The sequence below is a fragment of the Zalophus californianus genome, chromosome 17, assembly GCF_009762305.2.
Source record: "Zalophus californianus isolate mZalCal1 chromosome 17, mZalCal1.pri.v2, whole genome shotgun sequence".
NCBI lineage: Eukaryota > Metazoa > Chordata > Mammalia > Carnivora > Otariidae > Zalophus > Zalophus californianus.
Window position 1 is genome coordinate 19,647,148 of NC_045611.1, and position 18,086 is coordinate 19,665,233.

Sequence of the window (18,086 nt, forward strand, 5' to 3'; positions counted from 1 at the left end):
GATATTAACATTATGATTGTTTTTCTTGTATTTGTGTTTTGGTTCCTTATGTCTGTTTGCTTTCTTGTTGGAAATTTTTCTCAAATGCTTGGCAGTTCTTGGCTGTCCACACATGGCTGAGGGAAATGTCAAATTGCTGATCAGGAATATTAGCATGGTAGGGCAGAGCTTGTCGGCTGGGAGCTTTGCTGTCCAGACACAGAGCCCTGACCTGGCAATTTGGTCACCTCTCTACACACCTCTGCCAACACTGGGGATCCCTAATGTCTGTATCTGCAGGTCTCTGCCCTTGGAGAGGTCACTTTGCTCCTGGAAGAGTTTTCTCCTGCTGGGGAGTCAGGCTGGGCTGGCATGGTCCCTGGTCTCCCTGCCCCTCATGTCAACTTTTGCTCCTTCTTCCTGCTTTCAGTATGGTGCCTCTGCATTGCCCTCAGTTGTCGCTGCCAACTGTTGAGTCTTGAGCCCCTCTGGCTCACTGTCCCCAGAGAGCAGTAATACCAGACTCTTCTGCCAGATGCCAGATGGTGGAAAGGGCAGCCACCTGACTGCATGGGGTCACAACGACACCTTGTATGCATTTCCAGCTTGTCACCCTGCTTCTCTTCCTCCCTATTCCAACTTCAGAGCTTCCTGGTGACTCCATATCTTGCGATTATCCTGGGCTCTACAGTTACATCAAATGAATCTAATGTGCCTCCTGAAATTCTCCTGGCCTTCCCTGCTTTGGGAACTTTGGCCACTTTCTGGGCCTCTGTTAGGGTGGCAGTGCCTTACCCTCTTGGTCCTGGGCAGTTTGGCTGCCAGAGGCTGGCCAGCTGCATGCTTCACTTTTTTCTGTTACTTCCCCACTTCAGTGGGATTCTGGTACCCCCACATAACCCCTGGAGAGTGAGGCAGCCAGGAGAAAGAAATGGGCTTCAGCAGAAAAAATTACACCGCTTCCTCCTGACTTCACCTGCCTGATTGTCTGAATATAAAATGAACGAATCCACTGCAGAATGTCAGGGGGATGGGAACTCAGTGACACCTGCCGACATGCACACCCTCGTCTCTAGGTCCCCCTTGAGCCCCTGGCAGTCCATCCTTTCTCTCGCTTTGTGAAAAACCTCCCATCATTCTTTCCCTCAGCGTCAATGTGGACATTGATGACCTAAGGATAATTTATTTTATCTTGCAAGAAATCGTAGGAAAACTAGGAGGAGCTGCAGGGAGAATCTCGGGGCATCATTCTGGTTTTTGAGATGCAAAACCTTCCTGGTATAGAAATCAGCGGGCTCTGTGAGCGTGTGCAGTTTCCCTGAACTCCTTGTGTTTCATTGTGCTATCAAGCTGCATGACAGGACACCGGTCAGTGGGGTGGCTGGCTGTTCTCCCATGTGGGCTCCTTCTCCTCCTCCTCCTTGCCCAGGCAGTGCGATAAAGGGCAACGATGTGATCTGGCTTATCTTCTAGCCCAGCGCCCACAGAAGTGCTTGGGATCGGGTAGGGGTCACAAATATTTGTGGAATTGGATGACTGGAAGTCTCTCAGACATTCCTCCAGGGATTTGTGTGCTTGGAGGCACCAGCCTTCCAAGCAGGCAGGGTGGAGGGTCTGTGAAAACAGACATGGCTCATAAATCTGAAATAGGTCATCCAGCCGTGATCAGGGCGTGGCTGGCCAGAGCTGGGATTCTGTTTCCTTCTCGAAGATGGTGCCGTACTTTAGGAATGAATGGACACTTGATCTCCATTACTCTTCCCTGCCCGGGAAGAATTCTTCCTCCTTAACCTTGTATCTTGGGGAAGATCTGTTGGCCTTGACAAGATCCGCTTGGTATGCTGGTCCTTGAGTGAGGGCTTTCAGGCCTGGGAAAGGTATCTTTATCTCTTCCCAGAGCCAGGTCTGTCTCCTCGCAGAAACCAGACCCATGTTCATCCTGAGCCAGCCTTACGGGTCAGCTAGATTATTTCTTAACTTCAAAAACAAATACGTACAATATGTAAATTTAATAATAAAACATCTGTGAGCCCCAAACTTGATGTAAAAAATGTTAAAAGATGAACACTTGCTGAAGCTCTGCTTCCCTCCCATATATATCCTCACCTTTCTAGATTTTGTATTTATCATTCCCTTGCCTTTCCTCAGAGCATTTCCACACAGGTATGTACCCCTAAGCAATATGATACCATGACTTATTTTTCAGTTGAGCTTTACAAAAATTGTATCGTGCTAGAAGTATGCTTATGCAACTTGCCTTTTTCTCTTAACGTTAGGTTTTTGAAGTTCATTCGTTGTGACCTGTGTACTTGTCCTTTCGTTAATTCTCACTGCCGCATATGATCTCATTGGGTGGCCGTGCTGCAACTTAGTTCTCCACTTTCCTACTAATGAATATTTGGGATGTTTCTAGTCCTTTCTAGAAAAGCACTATTAACATCCTTGTAAATACATCTGGGTGTGCGAGTGGTTTATACCTGAGAATTATGAGCCCGTATGTAATGCTCATACTAAATTCTGCTAGCTGATGTCAAATTGCTTTAAAAAAAAAAAAAAGGTTGAGTCGTGGGGCACCTGGATGGCTCAGTTGGTCGGTCATCCGACTCTTGGTTTTGGCTCAGGTTGTGATCTCAGGGTTGTGAGATGCAGTCCCCATTGAGCCTGTGGGGCTCTGAGCTCAGCAGGGAATCTGTTTGAGATTCTCTCCCCCCCTTCCTTTGTCCCCCCCACTCCCCTGTGTGCTCTTTCAAATAAATAAATCTTTAATGAAAAAAAAGTTGAGTCAATCCATACTCTCTCTGGTAGTATAGGAGAGGTTTCATTAATGTACATCTTTACCAGCCCTTTGTATTGTCAGGTTCTTGAATTGGGTATGAAAACAGATTCTAGTTTTCTAAACCTTTAAATTTTCTTGATTATAGAATGAACTATCTTGCCAAAAGTTTATTAGCTATTCTAGTTTCCTTCCTTGAGAATGACCGTTCAAGTCTTTCTGTGGTTTTAAATCGGATAATGTGTCTCTTTATGATTTTTAGGAGTTAAATATATATTCTAAATTCTAATCATTGGGTGTCATACGTGGTCAATGTCATTCCCAGTGGGAGCCATCTTGTCACTTTCTTGGAGGTGTCTTTGGATAGCAGAAGTTTAAAATTTTAGTGTGCCTTATGTTATCAATCTTCTCTTTTCTGAATGGCTTATTTTCTGTGTGGCTAATCAATGCAATTGTTCCAGCACCAGTTACTGATGAGTTTTACCATCCCCTATTTACCAGAAAAATGAGCTCTGTTAAAAAAAAAAAAAAACACAGATACAAATAAGTAATTTTTGGATTTCTGTTCTGCTCCATGAGTCCATTTGTCTCATCTCTGCACCAATGTTACATTATCTACCTTGTTCATAGAGCTTTCTAGTAATTCTTAATGATTGGCAGGGCAAGTTCCCTTACATTGGGCCTCTGTGGTGTCTCGACTATTTTTGTTATTGTGTGTGTAGTTAAGGACTCTTGAAAAATGTGTGTAATACCATTATCACATCTAAAACTTAAAAACCTCACGTACCATAACAGAGCCAATTTCTCAAACTCTCTAATTTTTAAAAACTGTTCATTTGAATCAGGATTCAAAAAAGTCCATCCCAAGAGCTGATCATGGTCTGGACTTGGTAATTACATCACCATAGCGGCCTTTGAATATGTGTTCTCTGTATGTCTTGTAAATAATTTGAAACTTGATCAGATTCAAGTTCATTTTTCAGAGTGGGAGAGGCAAGACTACTTCGTAGGTGGTGGCACATACTTTCATCAGGATTCACATAATGTTTGGTTGGCTCTTAATAGCAGCCATGGATCATCATGGTCTGGATTCATGAATTCACTGGGGACTACAAAATGGTGGTGTTCTAATTCTATAATTCCTTCGTACTTATTAGCTGGAATTATTTTATAAAGATGAATTACTCCTAATTAACTATTAATTACCTTGAAGTATACTTTATAAAGGAAAAACAGGACAAATTGGATCACCAGAAGCAGTTATCTGTACTGAGCACTCTCAGGTGATTCTTTAATTTACCAGTTTTCAAAATAATGACTTGACGCCCAGGTATTTTTCAAAGATAAGAAATACATTTAAAAAATACCATTAAGAGCTCACGGATTAAACCTAAGTGCTTTAATCCATTCTACTCATTATCTTCACTGACGTCCAAATTGCCCCATCCATGGCCACTGGGAGCTTCTTCAAGTTAGTGGAAAAAAATCTGAAATTTTGAAATCTAAAATTACAAGATGTAATTTTGGCCATTTCCTACCCCAGACCTGGAATGAACATTTGTCCAAGAAGTCCTGGTTTCTATCAGTGCAAAATACTATTGAGAACAATTACAGTCTGGGCATTAGGAGTCTTTATTGCTATTGGCTTAGTCATTGTTTCTGGGCTGTTTGAGTGGACAGAGCTGGTGAAATCATGCATTAGATGCTTATACATTAAAGCTCTATCATGGGCTCTCTAATTTGTGATGACATAGTTTCTCTTTAATTTCACCAATCTTACTTCCTTAAGGTTTCCCATCCATGGTGTTAATATCATTTTGAGTTCTTACCAACAGTGTATTTGTCCATTTGTCTTATCTCTGCACTATAACACTACTTTTTTTCCATTTATTTTTGGAAAACTTTTGGATGAGAATTGACATCACCATGTAGTTTCAATTTACATTTGTCTTCTTTTTTGCAAGCTAAAAATTACATATAAATGTGTGTTTGTGTGTGTTCGTATATACAAAAACCACGCACACACACATATATGTTTTACCTACTTATTCATTTACTTATAAATAAGTCACTTGTCAAGTTTCACATAAAACCCTGTTGGTAATGTTCTCTTAGAACTGCATGGAATCTATAGGCCAATTCTCTTCAACTTGATATTTTTATGATAGTGATTCTTTGTGCCCATGAACTCAGTCTATTTCTTCATGTATTTTGGTCTTCAGTGTCTTCCAGTACATCTTTCTCATCTCTTCCACAAAGGTCTTGAGCATATTTTGTTAGACTCTTAGGCCCTTCATGCACTTTGTTGCTTTTATAAAAGGTGTCTTTAAAACTGCATTTATAGCTACTTGATGAGGAAATAAATATAATAGATAATCATACATTGCTCTTATGTCCAATGAGTTTGCTAACTTTTCTAAAACTTCAAATTAGAGATTCTGTTAGATTTTCCATGAAACCCATCATCTAGGAATGCTGGTGGTTTTATTGTTCTATTTCAGTCTTCCTGCATTTGCTTCCTACATGCTAAGTCCACTGCTGAATGCCATTAGGATGATATTGGATCACACCAGAATCTTAGGTTATCTGTAAGGTGTCACCCACCTGGCCAGGGAGTACAACTTATAAGAGAAGGTTTATTTCTTTCTACTTGCCCAAACCCAATTGGTTTGGACTTGCGTGCAGTGAAGACCTGACCTGAAGTTCTCAGGTTGACTTGCACCATGAAGGTTCTTATAGCTTTGCTTAGTCAGCCTGGGTGGGCAGAGGGGACTGTGGCCTCTTGGACCTCCTACCATTCTGAGCAGGGTGGGCTGGGCTGAGACCACAGTGATTCAGGAAAGCCCTGGATAGGGATCCCTGAATCAGAGCTGGGATGAGTGGGATGAGCCTGAGGGGAAGGGAGTCTACATTCTGAGGGTCCTGAGGATCAGATGTAAGAAGCCGTTCCACCATCAGCAAGAAAAAAGAGGCAGTAGACTATAAGGCAAAACCTAAGTATAGGGTGACCAGTAGGCCCTGGACTATGGTGGGGGTCAAGAACAAGTGCCCAGACCTGGGCTGTGTTGCCTGGGTGTTATTTTGCCAACCTTTGGTCATGCATATACCTGGGTGCATATACCTAGTGCAACAAGAGTCAAGTTGAGCACTTTGAGGGCTCAATGCAGTTATAAACGCAAAGCCCCAGCTCATGTCCTGGTGTGCGGTAGAGCCCAATAAATAGTAGTTCTTGGTGGGTACACCTGTAGATGTTTAGTGCTGTACTTGCCAGTAACTGCTCTTTATTGAACTCCTTTTGTACTCCAGGCCATGAGCTAGGGGCTTTGTTGTCTGTTAGCTGTGGGCTTTCCTGCCAGCAGGGTCATGCCCCACCCCCACGGCCATGGCCCTGAGGTGCTCACTAAGCCCATATGACGCCGATGGTAGAAAACAGTCCTTTAGAGCAAACTCTGGTTTCCCTGGTCTGCGGATTCTCAGTGGTGCCCTCTGCCTTTGATACCCACCTTGTTGACAGGTTCTAGAGTCCTTGTCCAGTTTTTGGACAGATCTCAGGCTGTAAGCTCTACCGATGGACCAATCTCTGTCTCCCACAGGCGTTGGAGGAGCTGTATAGCCAGGGCCAAGTTGTATCAGTCACAAGCTTGTTTAGTATAGACTAGTTTTTATCTCAATCACCCAGCAGATAAATGAATAATGCAAATTCCTAGGACCCATTCCATCTGGGCCACACAGAATCTTGGCAGATTGGATGGGAGTCTGCCATTTGCTGTATGACCTTAGGCAAGTCTTCTCCTGGCTTTGGCCCTTGGCTTCTCCAGTTCATTTGTCTAGGGTTCTCTGACCAGAGACTGGATGTCCCTCCCCCCATTGGCCTCCTCTGGGCATGCTCCTGACTCTGGGCAGTATCTTTCTGCTGTTAAACCCAGCCAGGGAGGGGTTAGGAAATTCACTGCTCTCCAACCTTGCACTATTATCATGACCAATCTCCTTTCACACATTTTATCCTTCATTTTATGGTAGCTATTAAAGACTGTTAGGAGCTCTCTCGGTTCCTTGAGGAATATTTATGCATTTTATAGGACTCTCATGAAGGAGAGCAACTCTTATTAGGTGCAGGCAGGGATATTCTGCATTAAGCGGCATTAGGAGGCCTGGATAATGATGCTGAGGCTCCCTGTTCGACTCGCTGGTTTATACACCTGTTTGAACTGTTTTCTTAGGGAGGATTAAGGGATCTTTGAGAATTTCAAACAGCACAGAGACTGCTCTCTTGTTGAGATCTTGATGCTGTTGGTGATATCCTCCTCGCTGGCAGGAAGGGTGGGAAGAGAAGGGGCCCCTACATCCTGTCCTGATTTTACAGCCCCTCCCCCACACTATTCAGGAATTGGCACCTGGCCAGCAGCCTGGATTTACTCCTGCCACATCCCCAGTGGCTTCAGTCCCCACTCCATGCCTCACTACTCTGCCTTCCCAGCTCATCCCGTATTTCATGGGACCTGAGGCAATCTCTAGCCCTGTGTTTTTGGTTTTTGTTTTTTTTAATAGACTTTTTTTAGAGCAGTTGTAGGTTCACAGTAAAATTGAACAGAAAGAAGGGAGTTCTGATGTACCCCCTTGCCCCCCAAATGCACAGCCTCCCATGCTATCAACACTCCCACCAGAGCGGTCTGTTTGTTACAATCGATGTACCTGCACTGGATACATCATTATCCTCACCCCCCACACACACCACCTGTAGTGTACATTAGCGTTCATTCTGAGTGTGGCACATTCTATGGGTTTGGACAAACATGATGGCAAGTAGCCAGCATTTTAGCATCATATAGAATAGTTTCCCTGGCCTAAAAATCCCCTGTGCTCTGCCTAGTCCTTCCTCGCCCTGCCACCCTCCTCGTCACCACTCATCGTTTTCCTGTTGCCTTAGCTTTATCTTTTCCAGAATATCCTGGAGTTGGAATCCTACACCATGCAGCCTTTACAGACTGGCCTCCTTTCACTATATAACATGCATTTAAGGTTCCTCCGTGTCTTTTCATGGCTTCATAGCTCATTTCTTTTCAGTAGTGAATAATATTTCATTGTCTGGATCTACCCCACTTAACCCATCCACCTACTAAAGGACATCTTGATTACTTCAAAGTTTGGGCAATGATGAATAAAACTATGAACATCCACGTGCAGGTTTTTGTGTCGACGTAAGTTTTGAATTTCTTGGGGTGAATACCAAGTGGAGCATGGTTGCTGGCTTGTATGGTAAGAGTGTGTTTATTTTGTTGAAAAAAAACTGTGCCCAACTGTCTTCCAGAGTGGTCCAGCACTGTTGGGGGGCCCATCTAGTGCTCTCCAGAAGTGGGCTGTCCATGCCAGGAGCTGGAGGGACTTATCTCTGTCCCATCACCCACACCTTGCAAGGACTGTATTTCCAAAGTCTTCACCCTCTCTGGAGGGGTCAATGCAGAGGTCTTTCCACTGTCTTTCTCCGGGCTTCGTGCCACAATCGCAGGGATGAGCAACACTTGTGGTCACTGTTGTGACTATGGTGACCAGAAAAAAGGGGCACATCATGGAATCTCTAGTCTAGGCTTTGCTTCTCAAAGTGTGGTCCCAGAGCACCTGTGCAGGGGGTGGGGCCTGCTCAAGGGGCAGATGGGAGCTCCTCCGCAGACCTAATGAATCAGAAGCTGGTCAGGTGACCCTAGGACTCTACATATGGAGCCCCTCCCTCTGTTCCCCCCAAGCTGATTGTGACACTCACTGAGTTTTGAGAACCCCTGACTCATGTTCTGGGTCTACTGCTCACCAAATCCCCAGGACTGGACAAGAAAGTGTCTCAGAGCCCCAGAACTCCCCTCCTGCCTGAGGGGGTTCTTCTTGGATTCAGGTCCTTCTGCTCTGCTCTCCAGTAAGCCTCCTCCCCCTCTTTTTTTTTTTTTCTAGTTGGGCTTTCTGTCATTCTCGATTTCTCTGTGCCTTTTTCTCCATTTCATTTTAATTGATTCCGAAGTGGTAAGGCATTTAGTGAGTATGAATTTGTGTTTCGCTGAAATCAATCTCTTTCTGCAAGCTTGCTTCCCCCTTCTTTCAAGTCAGCTAAATCTTGCCTCCCCAGAATTAAATGGCTCCGGGCAGAACCAGCCTCGAGTTGGTTACCTAATGCTGTAGCAGCTCCAGCACTGCTCAACAGGCTTGACCTAATTTGACCCAAGATGCTGTCCCACTCATAGGCACGGTCCTCATTGTGGAAACAGGTATGGTTTAACCTGTCATCCAGGGGACAGCAGGGGACAGGGATGCTTGGAAGGGATGGGGGCAGTTGCCAAATGGGAGTGGGGATGACCCAGGGGAGGGGATGTCAGTTACTGGCCTCTGAAGCTTGGGGTGACCCTGAAGAAGATAAGCAAATGCTTCCCTTTCTCAATAACTGTTTAAAGCTCGTTGTTCTCAATATGGGCCTAGAAATCTGGAGCTCCTGGGAGGTTAGAAGCCCGGAGGTGTCAAGGAAACAGATGGGTATCTCTGCGTGACCGGGTCACCCCGAACCTGTTACCTCATCTGCGCAAACCACGACTATCGAGTTAGGCGCTTGCTCAGTGATGGATTTGGTATCACGAAGGCTCTGATGGACAGGCACGAGCCTACTCATTTTAAAGTGCAAAGGCTGATAGTTGGTGTGCTTAGCTGGCTTAGCTGGGGTCCTAGCCCTGTCTCGCATAGTAAGTGGTGGAACAGGATCTGAACCCAGCACTGCCTGATGGGGTCCCTGGTTCTCTCTCTTCCCCTGTCTTCATGCACTCTCGGAGCCCAGGAGGGCGGGGCTCCTGGGGGGCTTTGTTCACCACTCTCTAACCCCCTCGCCACTAGGGGTGGTTATGGCTTATTCTCTAGCTCTACCTTACTCCTTGCTGTTTGCACCCCTCTTTCCTTGGGTCTGAGAAAGTGGAGGATGTTCAGACAACTAGTGAGGTCTGGCTAGGCCTATGTGACTGCCTGTGTGTGGTTGCACCAACAGAAGCTGAGCCCTGAGCATCGGCGCTTTCTTGAGGCCTTTCCAAGGGGTGGGAAGAACGCGTTCATCACAGCAAAGTCTTGGGTGGTTGTCGACCCCTGAGGTCTGGGTTTTCATTCTGAATCTAGGTCCCGTGCCATCTTTCTTCAACTGTCCAATGGGAGAGAATCCCCCTGCTCCCGACCCGCTCTGCTTCCACGGGATTATTGTCAAGAATGGACAGGTTGATGGATGGGAACAAACTTACCACGATCCTTGGCACACAGTAAGTGCTCAGAAATGGCTTTTTCTATATACCTATGGAGACAAATAATGTCATAAAAATCTGTTAAACACACGCCAAGTGTTAAAGTATGTCTGAGTGCCGTGTATCAGTCCACAAATGTGGACAGGACAGATTTCAGCTGGTCTGCCTGCCACCAGCGTGCCTTCAGCCCTGTAGCTCAAAGGACAGAACATGATTCCAAATCCAAAGGATACCTATCTTTGTTGTAGAAAAAAAAAAGATATATATATCTATACAGAGGGTGATTAGGGGATTTGCTGATTACATGCACATGAAAAAGTTCAGCTTCTGTTAGTTAGATCAGCAGTTCTTCTTCCCGGTTTCCTATCACCCCGGGTGTCTCCAATTATCTCAAGAAGGGTCAGGAACCACTCAAGATGTTATTAATTTTAATCCATTCTAATTAAATATATAAGTGGGCCATGTACCACTTTGTGGAAAGAGGAGAGGGGGAAACAATATCTTTAAGCCAAATCTGTAAGTTTTGAGCGCCGGCAGCCAACTTCTCCAGGGCCAACAAGTATGGGTTACTTTGCCTTCCCCTTCTTTCTCCTCTTTCTCTCATGTACCCTGCTGGGTGCTCGGTTTGAACCAGGTGAAGATGAGTGATATCTAGAGAGCCAGAGGTGTGATGGGAAAAGTGAAGCCAGCCTGGTGGGGTGTGTGGAAGTCCAGAGGCCTGGGTCCATGTCCTGATTTTTGCCTGTCAGTGCTGGGTGACTTTGGACCAATCCATTTTGGAGAAGTCTCTGATGAGGCTCATCCCACAGCCCTTTGTGTTTTACTAGGTCAAAGGAATCGTGAATGGGCCAGTGCTTAGGAATCAGGGCACCTACATGTCTTCCTTTACTACATTGATTAAGCACCATCTTATGCAAGGGAAGGGGCCACATGCAGAGCAGCCTCGAGCAAAGGGGACGGCTCTGAGCTCTTGAGCAGTTCAGATTGAATTAGCATCTGAATGTTGCATGGCCGGTGTGGTCCATGAAGGAGAGAGAGGCTTCCGCTGCCTTTGTTACTGGGACACTCCTGGACCTCTACGTGCTGCTTCTGGGATCAACAAGAGAATGGGTCCTGTCCACAATGAGGGCTGATCAGGGAGGGTCCTGGTCTCCGAGCTTCTGTCTGTGTCCCTCCAGTAGTTCCTGAAAGTTCTGTGCTCCTCCTGTCTTCTCAATGTTCTCCATGGGGCAGATAAGAGAGACAGAGGAGGGATCCCAGCTAAGCATGAATCTGTGAGACAGGGAAGGGGGGAAGATGGATGGAGCCTGCCTATGGACTTTGATTAAGTCCGGCTTTGACTAAGAAGGGATATGCTGGCTGGGGAGGTGATCAGTCACAGGGTGAGGCCAGGTTGCTTGGGAGACAATTTGCCCTGCACGCTGACTTTCCACATGAATCCTAGAACATGACGTCTTTTGGGGCTTCCCTGCAAGCTGCCTGGCTATCCCCCCACAGTGAGGCCTGGGCTCGGCCAGCGAGGTTCTGGGGGAGAAGGAGTCTCTCACTTAAGATTTCAAGAGCTTCCGAAGACGCTGGGTGAACAGAGCCGGGGGTCTGCGGGCAACAGGGTCTAGCGGCTACCCAGGGGAGGCCGAGCAGGTGGCCCGGTTGAGGGCCCACCGGCAGGCCTGGGTGCGCTTGTTTTGTTCTGAACCATCCTGGGCCTCTGGCACCTTGCAGGTTCCACTTGGCCACTTCCTTTCTGAATTTCTCTCTTTCCCTGTGTTTTCTCTATATGTGGCCAATTTGGGCACACCCTTTAGGTCTTCTCTTAGATTTCCTTTCCCTGAGAAGCCCCCTGACCTCCTTGGATGGGGCCCCCGGGGGTATTCACAGCCCCACTCCCCTGTATCTTTCCTGTCCTGGTTCTCAACCCCTAACCCGTAATGGCTTGTTTTCAAATCTGTGGCTGCCTGAGGCTGTGTGTGCTTTGAATCTGCTGGCTCTGAGCACCGGGCTGGGCACCTGCTTGGTGCTCAGTAAATGTTCCTGGAATGAACCATGCATTCAGGTTACTGGCGCTGAGCTGAGATCACTCTGGGGTCAGTGCTGTTGACTTCGTGCTGATGGGGCCCCGGTCTCGCTCACGCCCCTGTGATCTCGGCTCTGGGATGACCTTTCCACCCGCTTGCCCAGACTGCTCACGCCCTGGGGCAGAAGCTGCAGCTACATTCCCGATTTTCTAAATGTCTTGGGTGATTTTTCAAATGTTTTACCTCCAACGTGTTTTGCATACTGCCACACATTTTAAAACCCACACATAATTTAAGGAACATTTAATCAATAGAGTCTTGATTCATTTTTCCCTTAAATCATCAGTATTATTGTTGTAAAGAGCCCATTTGAAGTTCAGGAAGGCTCTTAAGCATTTTTAATAACCATTTTCTTCCCTTGCGTCCTATTTTTTTTTAAACTATCTTTTTGAAAGATACTTCTTCCAGTGGTTGAACAAGCTCAAAATGCCAGATTCCCAACTGCTGAAATTGTGTCCAATGTGCAATTCTGGAAGGAAAATGGACTCTTCCAGAACACTTTTGCTTACATGTATTTTCAACCAAAGCTGCTGTTGCTGGTGTTTGTGCCGGAGTTAACTGAGAAGGGCTCTCAGCTCCCAGTTGTGAGTTGGGATGGCCACTGGGGCAGGGAAGTTGGGTCTGCGCCCAGAACACCTTGCACCTCCCAGTCGGAGGTCTCATAGCTTATGCACCAAATTTATACATGGCAGGCTATTATGTCCATTTTCTCGGGTCTCATGTGATTCTCTGTCCCTCCTGTGGTTTGCTGATTGTGTCTTACATTTATGGAGTGCTTGGTGTATACTAGAGGTCACGTGAAACCCTTCATGGGCATCTTCTCCTGAGGTTATTATCTTATAGCTGAGAGAGCTGAGGCAGGGTGTTCATGTATTGGGGGCGGGGGCTGTGACAAAGGACCTCCAACTTGGTAACTTCATAGAAGTGTATACTCTCCCAGGTCTGGAGGCCAGAAATCTGAAATCAGGGTGTCAGTAGCACTGTGCTTCGAAGGGCTCCGGGGGAGAATCTGTTCTGCTTCTTCAAGCTTCCGATGGCTCCAACACTCCTTGGCTTGTGGCCACATCACTCCAGCCTCTGCCTCTGTGGTCACATTGCCTCCCCCTCTTCGTGTGTGGCGTCTTCTGTGTCCGTCAAATATAAAGAGACTTGTCATTGGATTTAGGGCCCTTCTGGATTATCCAGGATAAACGCTTCCTCTCCAAGTCCTTAACTTAATGGAGATTTTTTCCATATAAGGTATAATTTTCATTCTGCTGCCATATGAGGTAATATTCCCAGGTTCTGGGAGTGACAACATGGACCTTTCTTTTCTAGGGGCTGCCCTTCAGTCCACTACAACTTTTAAGGAGCACAGCAGGACTTGAGCCCAGCAGTGTGGGTGCAGAACCAGGACTCTCTGGTCCTGCTCTGTGCTCCCCGCCTCTTTGCTAATGGGCTGGAGCAATGGTGGTCCAAGGCAGCCATGATGCCAGCTGCAGTCAGCTTGGCTGGGGTTTCGGTGGGTCTGTCCCCTCAGGGTCTTCCTAGCCTAAGTCCATCTGGGCAGCTATAACAAAATGCCACTGATTGGGTGCTTTATAAACAATAGAAACATAATGCTCACTTCTGGAGACAGGGAACACCAGTGTCAGGTGTCAGCATGGTAGCCTTCTAGGGAGGGCCCCATTCCCTGGATCATAGCCGGCCCCTTCTCACTGTGGCCTCCCATTGTGGAAGAAGCAGGGGAGCAGTCTGGGGGGCTCTTTTATACGGGCACTAATTCATTCATGAGGGTTCCTCATGAATGAATGAAAACCTCTAAAAAGCCCCACCTCCTGATATTATCATGTTTGGGAGTTAGGATTTCCACACAGGAATTTGGGGGGGTCATAAATACTCAGATAATAGTGTATCCTTTCTTGTTTTTTTCCCTCCTATCTTGGCAAACAATCTCGCTCTTTGCACTCCAGCCCATAAACTCCAAAGTCTGTGTGGCTGGTGTTCTGTGCTGTGGCCCACATCTTGCCTTGTAGATGGTTGTGACTTCTGCTCCATCCCTGGCCTGGTGGTGCTGACTAGGATGCATGGTTATGATAGAATGTTAGTAGAAAACAATAGATCTTTTATTAGATTAATCCTTATAAAGTGCCATATTTTTGGTCAACCGCTATCAAAAATCAGCAATTTCATATGGATCAGTCTCCTATTGATTGAAAATACATGGCCCATGGGTACTCTCCTCTCCTCCCCCAGCATGGCTTCATCCTCCTGCTTCCTCCAAATGCCAACAAAATATTCCAGCTTCCTGCATGTGCCTTGGATTTTAGCACCCGGCTTATCTGACCCATCTCCATTTTTTAGTTATTTAGGCATATCTTTGGCAGATTTTGGCACTTGGTCACGCCCCAAATCCCATCCTAATTTCGACTGTCTCTGAAGGAGCTGCAAAGCAGCCATCCCATCTCGAAGCCATCATCTTCCACGGAAGGTTCAGGAGCATCCGTTGGAAACCAATGTGTTATTTTCCTGCCTTGCTCATTGGTAGCCGGGCTGAGTACCATGCCCGCTAAAAGTACTTCTGGGGAGTGTCCAGTTGGATCCAAGTCTACAAATGCCCCTTCTCTTCAGTGTCTCATCTTTTCTAGTGACCTGGCTCACAATGGAGCTTCGCCTCGCTATAAATGTTTATACATTTAATGCATTCTGAAATATTAACCCGTATTATGCACAAGCAGTAGTGCAAATGTTTCCTTTCCTGGCAAGAACTGTGTTATTGGAAATTCTTTACAGAGATTTATGTCTTAACAGAACTTGAGGGTTGTTTGTAGTCAGATTCCCCCAAGTCAAGCTAGAAATTGTGAAGTGGGGTTTACGTGGGATGGAGAGTCACAAGGAATGCCCGTCCTGGGCATGCAGCCATCGGTCAGTACGCTCTCATTTGTCACGGGGCCATTATCTGTGTGGTGTCAAGAATCTGGTCATAACTCACTGGTTGTGTGACCTTGGGAAACTGCTTTCTCTCTCTGACCGCTGGGTTTCTGTCTGTCGGATGGAGTGATGATAATGATACAGGCTTTGCAGACTTGCTGGAAGGACTCATGGGCTTGGCCTGGAGCCCAGCCCACCTCTTGTAGTTCTAAACACAGAAGAGCGTTTTGTGGGCAGGGAGTTCTCTGTCGCTGCAAATGTTCTGGTAGAGATTGAGAGAGGGATGAGCAGGGGTCTTGCTGAGGGGTTCCACTCCGAGAAGGGAGAAGGGGACTTGGTCATGTTGCTCTGAGAAGGCAGGATTATGTGCCGTCTTGATGTAGGAAGGAAGAAAAATGTTTATCTCAGCAGGTGGTGTCTGGAGGTGTTGTCCGAGACCTTGGCTCTGGCACATGGTACTGAGGAAAAGCTTCTTCAGGGCCTAACAGTTGTGTATAGGTGCTCAATTATACATGTTTACTGAGGACCTGCTGTGATGCCAACCCAGGGCAAAGTACTAGGGACACGTGGATGGAATGTGCCTGAAATCTGTCCTAAGGAACTATGTTTCAAAATGGCTAATCCCCGTCATGAAGGATCTGGGGTCAAAACAATGCAGAGAAAAGAGCGCTCACGTTTGTCATAGACCTGCTGTGTACTGAGCGTGATACATGGTCTCTCACTCTCAAAGTTTTGGGGCCCTATGATCTCCATTTTACAGGTGCAAAAATGAAGTCTGGAGGACGCTGTGATTTTACAATGTCTCTGTATCACTCCCAGCAGCTGAGCTAGGTAATGATACAGCAACAAACAGGCCCAGGATCTTCATAGCTGAAAATGAAAGTTTATTTCTTGCTCACGGTGGATATCCACCCTGGGACAGCTGTGTGTTCTGCCCCTTGGTGCTTTCTTCTTTTAGAAACACAGGCTGCTAGGGCAGCCTCCCCTCCCCCCGACCCCTGAACCTGGTTGTTGGCCATGTCAGAGGAGAAGAAAACGTGGAAGAGCAAGCTTTGGCCCTTAAGGTTCTCATGCATTGGCCAAAGCTGGTGCCATGGCCATATCCAACTTGCAGGAGGCGGGGAAACCACGTGCCCTGAGGGAGAGTGCCGGGGTGCTGGCGGTGAGCCCTACTGACTACCAGCCTCTCAGCAAGTGACGGTCACAAACGAAAAGCAGGCCAGAACAGGGCTCCGAAGAGTTGAATGTGTGGGCGGGACTCAGTGCGCAGTAGCTAGAGCTAGTGAGCTACGGGTCAGCCCCGGTGGCCAGCAAGCATTCAGAGAGCACTTACTCATTTGAGAATTAATAAGTCTTGCCTCTTTCCTCGCCTTTCCCTGGGGTGGGGCTGTTACCCAGGTGTCCCGATGCTGGGACACAGCTGCCCCTGCGGCCATCCCTCCCTAAGTCCTACATTCCAGCTGAGCGCCTCCTCCCGTGGCCTTCTTTTGGGCATTCCCTCCTGGCCCTACTTAAGCTGTGGATGATGTAGAATCACAGTCCTTTATCCTCAATGAGACTCCTGATGAGAGGGTGTTTAAGTTTGACCGATGGCTTAATATTTTGTTCTCAAGAGGAGGCAGTATCCCCAGGGGCCCCCCTGGCTATGCATCATTGTAATGGCCCCTCTCAGGAGCACCTGGAAGTCATCAGGAGAAAAACAGCCCTTCCTTCCAAACTTGGACTTGTCTGCATGCCACTGGTTTCTCACGAGCCCTTGTGATTTCTACAGACGCTTTCCTCCCAGCCCTGTCTCAAGTGCCAGGGCCTCCCCACAGCCCTGGGAATGGCCTGATGGCTGCTCAGTTATCCCACTGTCCGCTCCTGATTACTCCTTGTCTGCCATCATTATTCTGCGGGACCATGAGCTGGGGGTGTATATGAATTTCTATGGGCAGAGGCCCAGACATGCTGCTGGATTAATGGCTGTGCTTAACGGTGTTCTCAGTCCAGATGGCCACGGGTGCCACCACGATGCCCTCAGCCATCTGGGGGGCCCGGATGGCCTTTTAACTGGATTCAGACTAAGTTTCAGACTCCACCCCTGCTCTCTGTACCTATTCTTGGCAGTGGGTCTGCACTTTACAGTGTACCCAATCTGCTCTTTATTGCATGCATAACGAACATTCCTCATTCATTCATTCATTCATTCAGCACATTTATTGAGTACCTTTCTCCTTCCCAGTCCTGCTCCTGAGCTTCTGCTCAAGGGCTTGGGCTCCAGAGACCACTGCCCTGGACCCCCCTTTCTGCATTCTACCCTGCCCTGTCCCCTGACAAAGCCCAAAGCTGGGGGGGACATCTGTACTTGCACTTGGCCTCGCAAGGTGGGGGCCACTGGCCTGAGTACCAAGACCTGGGTTCCAGGGTTGGCTCAGCCCCTGCTGCCAGGTGAGATGTTGGGAAAATGACTTGTCCACTTCCTGAGGTGGGGGATGAAACTAGATGGAATGTCTCCCCTGGATCTGCCCACCCATGATGTTAGGCTTCTAAACAATTATCTAGATCTTCATCATTGCACTAGTTTAATATACTGTTAACCATTCCCTGCAACCCAGTTTTTGGCAACTAACAAGTGACAAACCAATAAAATATTTGACCACCCCAAAAGCAAAATGAGGGCAAGGGAGGTGACAATGGCATTGTCCTGTCTTCTAAGACCCCAAACGCTATAGACTTGCATGTTATTAGTTCTGCACAATTGGGCAAGTTACTTACTTTCTCTAACCCTAATTTTTCCTGTTAATTGATGCTGCAAATAATATCTGTCTCATGGGTAGTGCTGCGCAGGTCGACCATGTATGGTTGAGCTTACTGTGCACTGCATAAGAGCACCTGGCTGGGGGCAAATGGAGGCCGCCATCCAACCCATGCTCTACTCACCAAACCCCGAGATCTGCTTCAGGCTTGCATCTACCTGATCCCTTTTGCTTACTCTTAACAAGGTACAGTATGGGCTGCAGTTGCCCTGGTCCTTAGCATAGCGTGCTCATTTTATTTGCTCTTCTGAGGAGGAAAGCTAATGTTTGAGGACCTTCTTAGACCCGAAGTCTC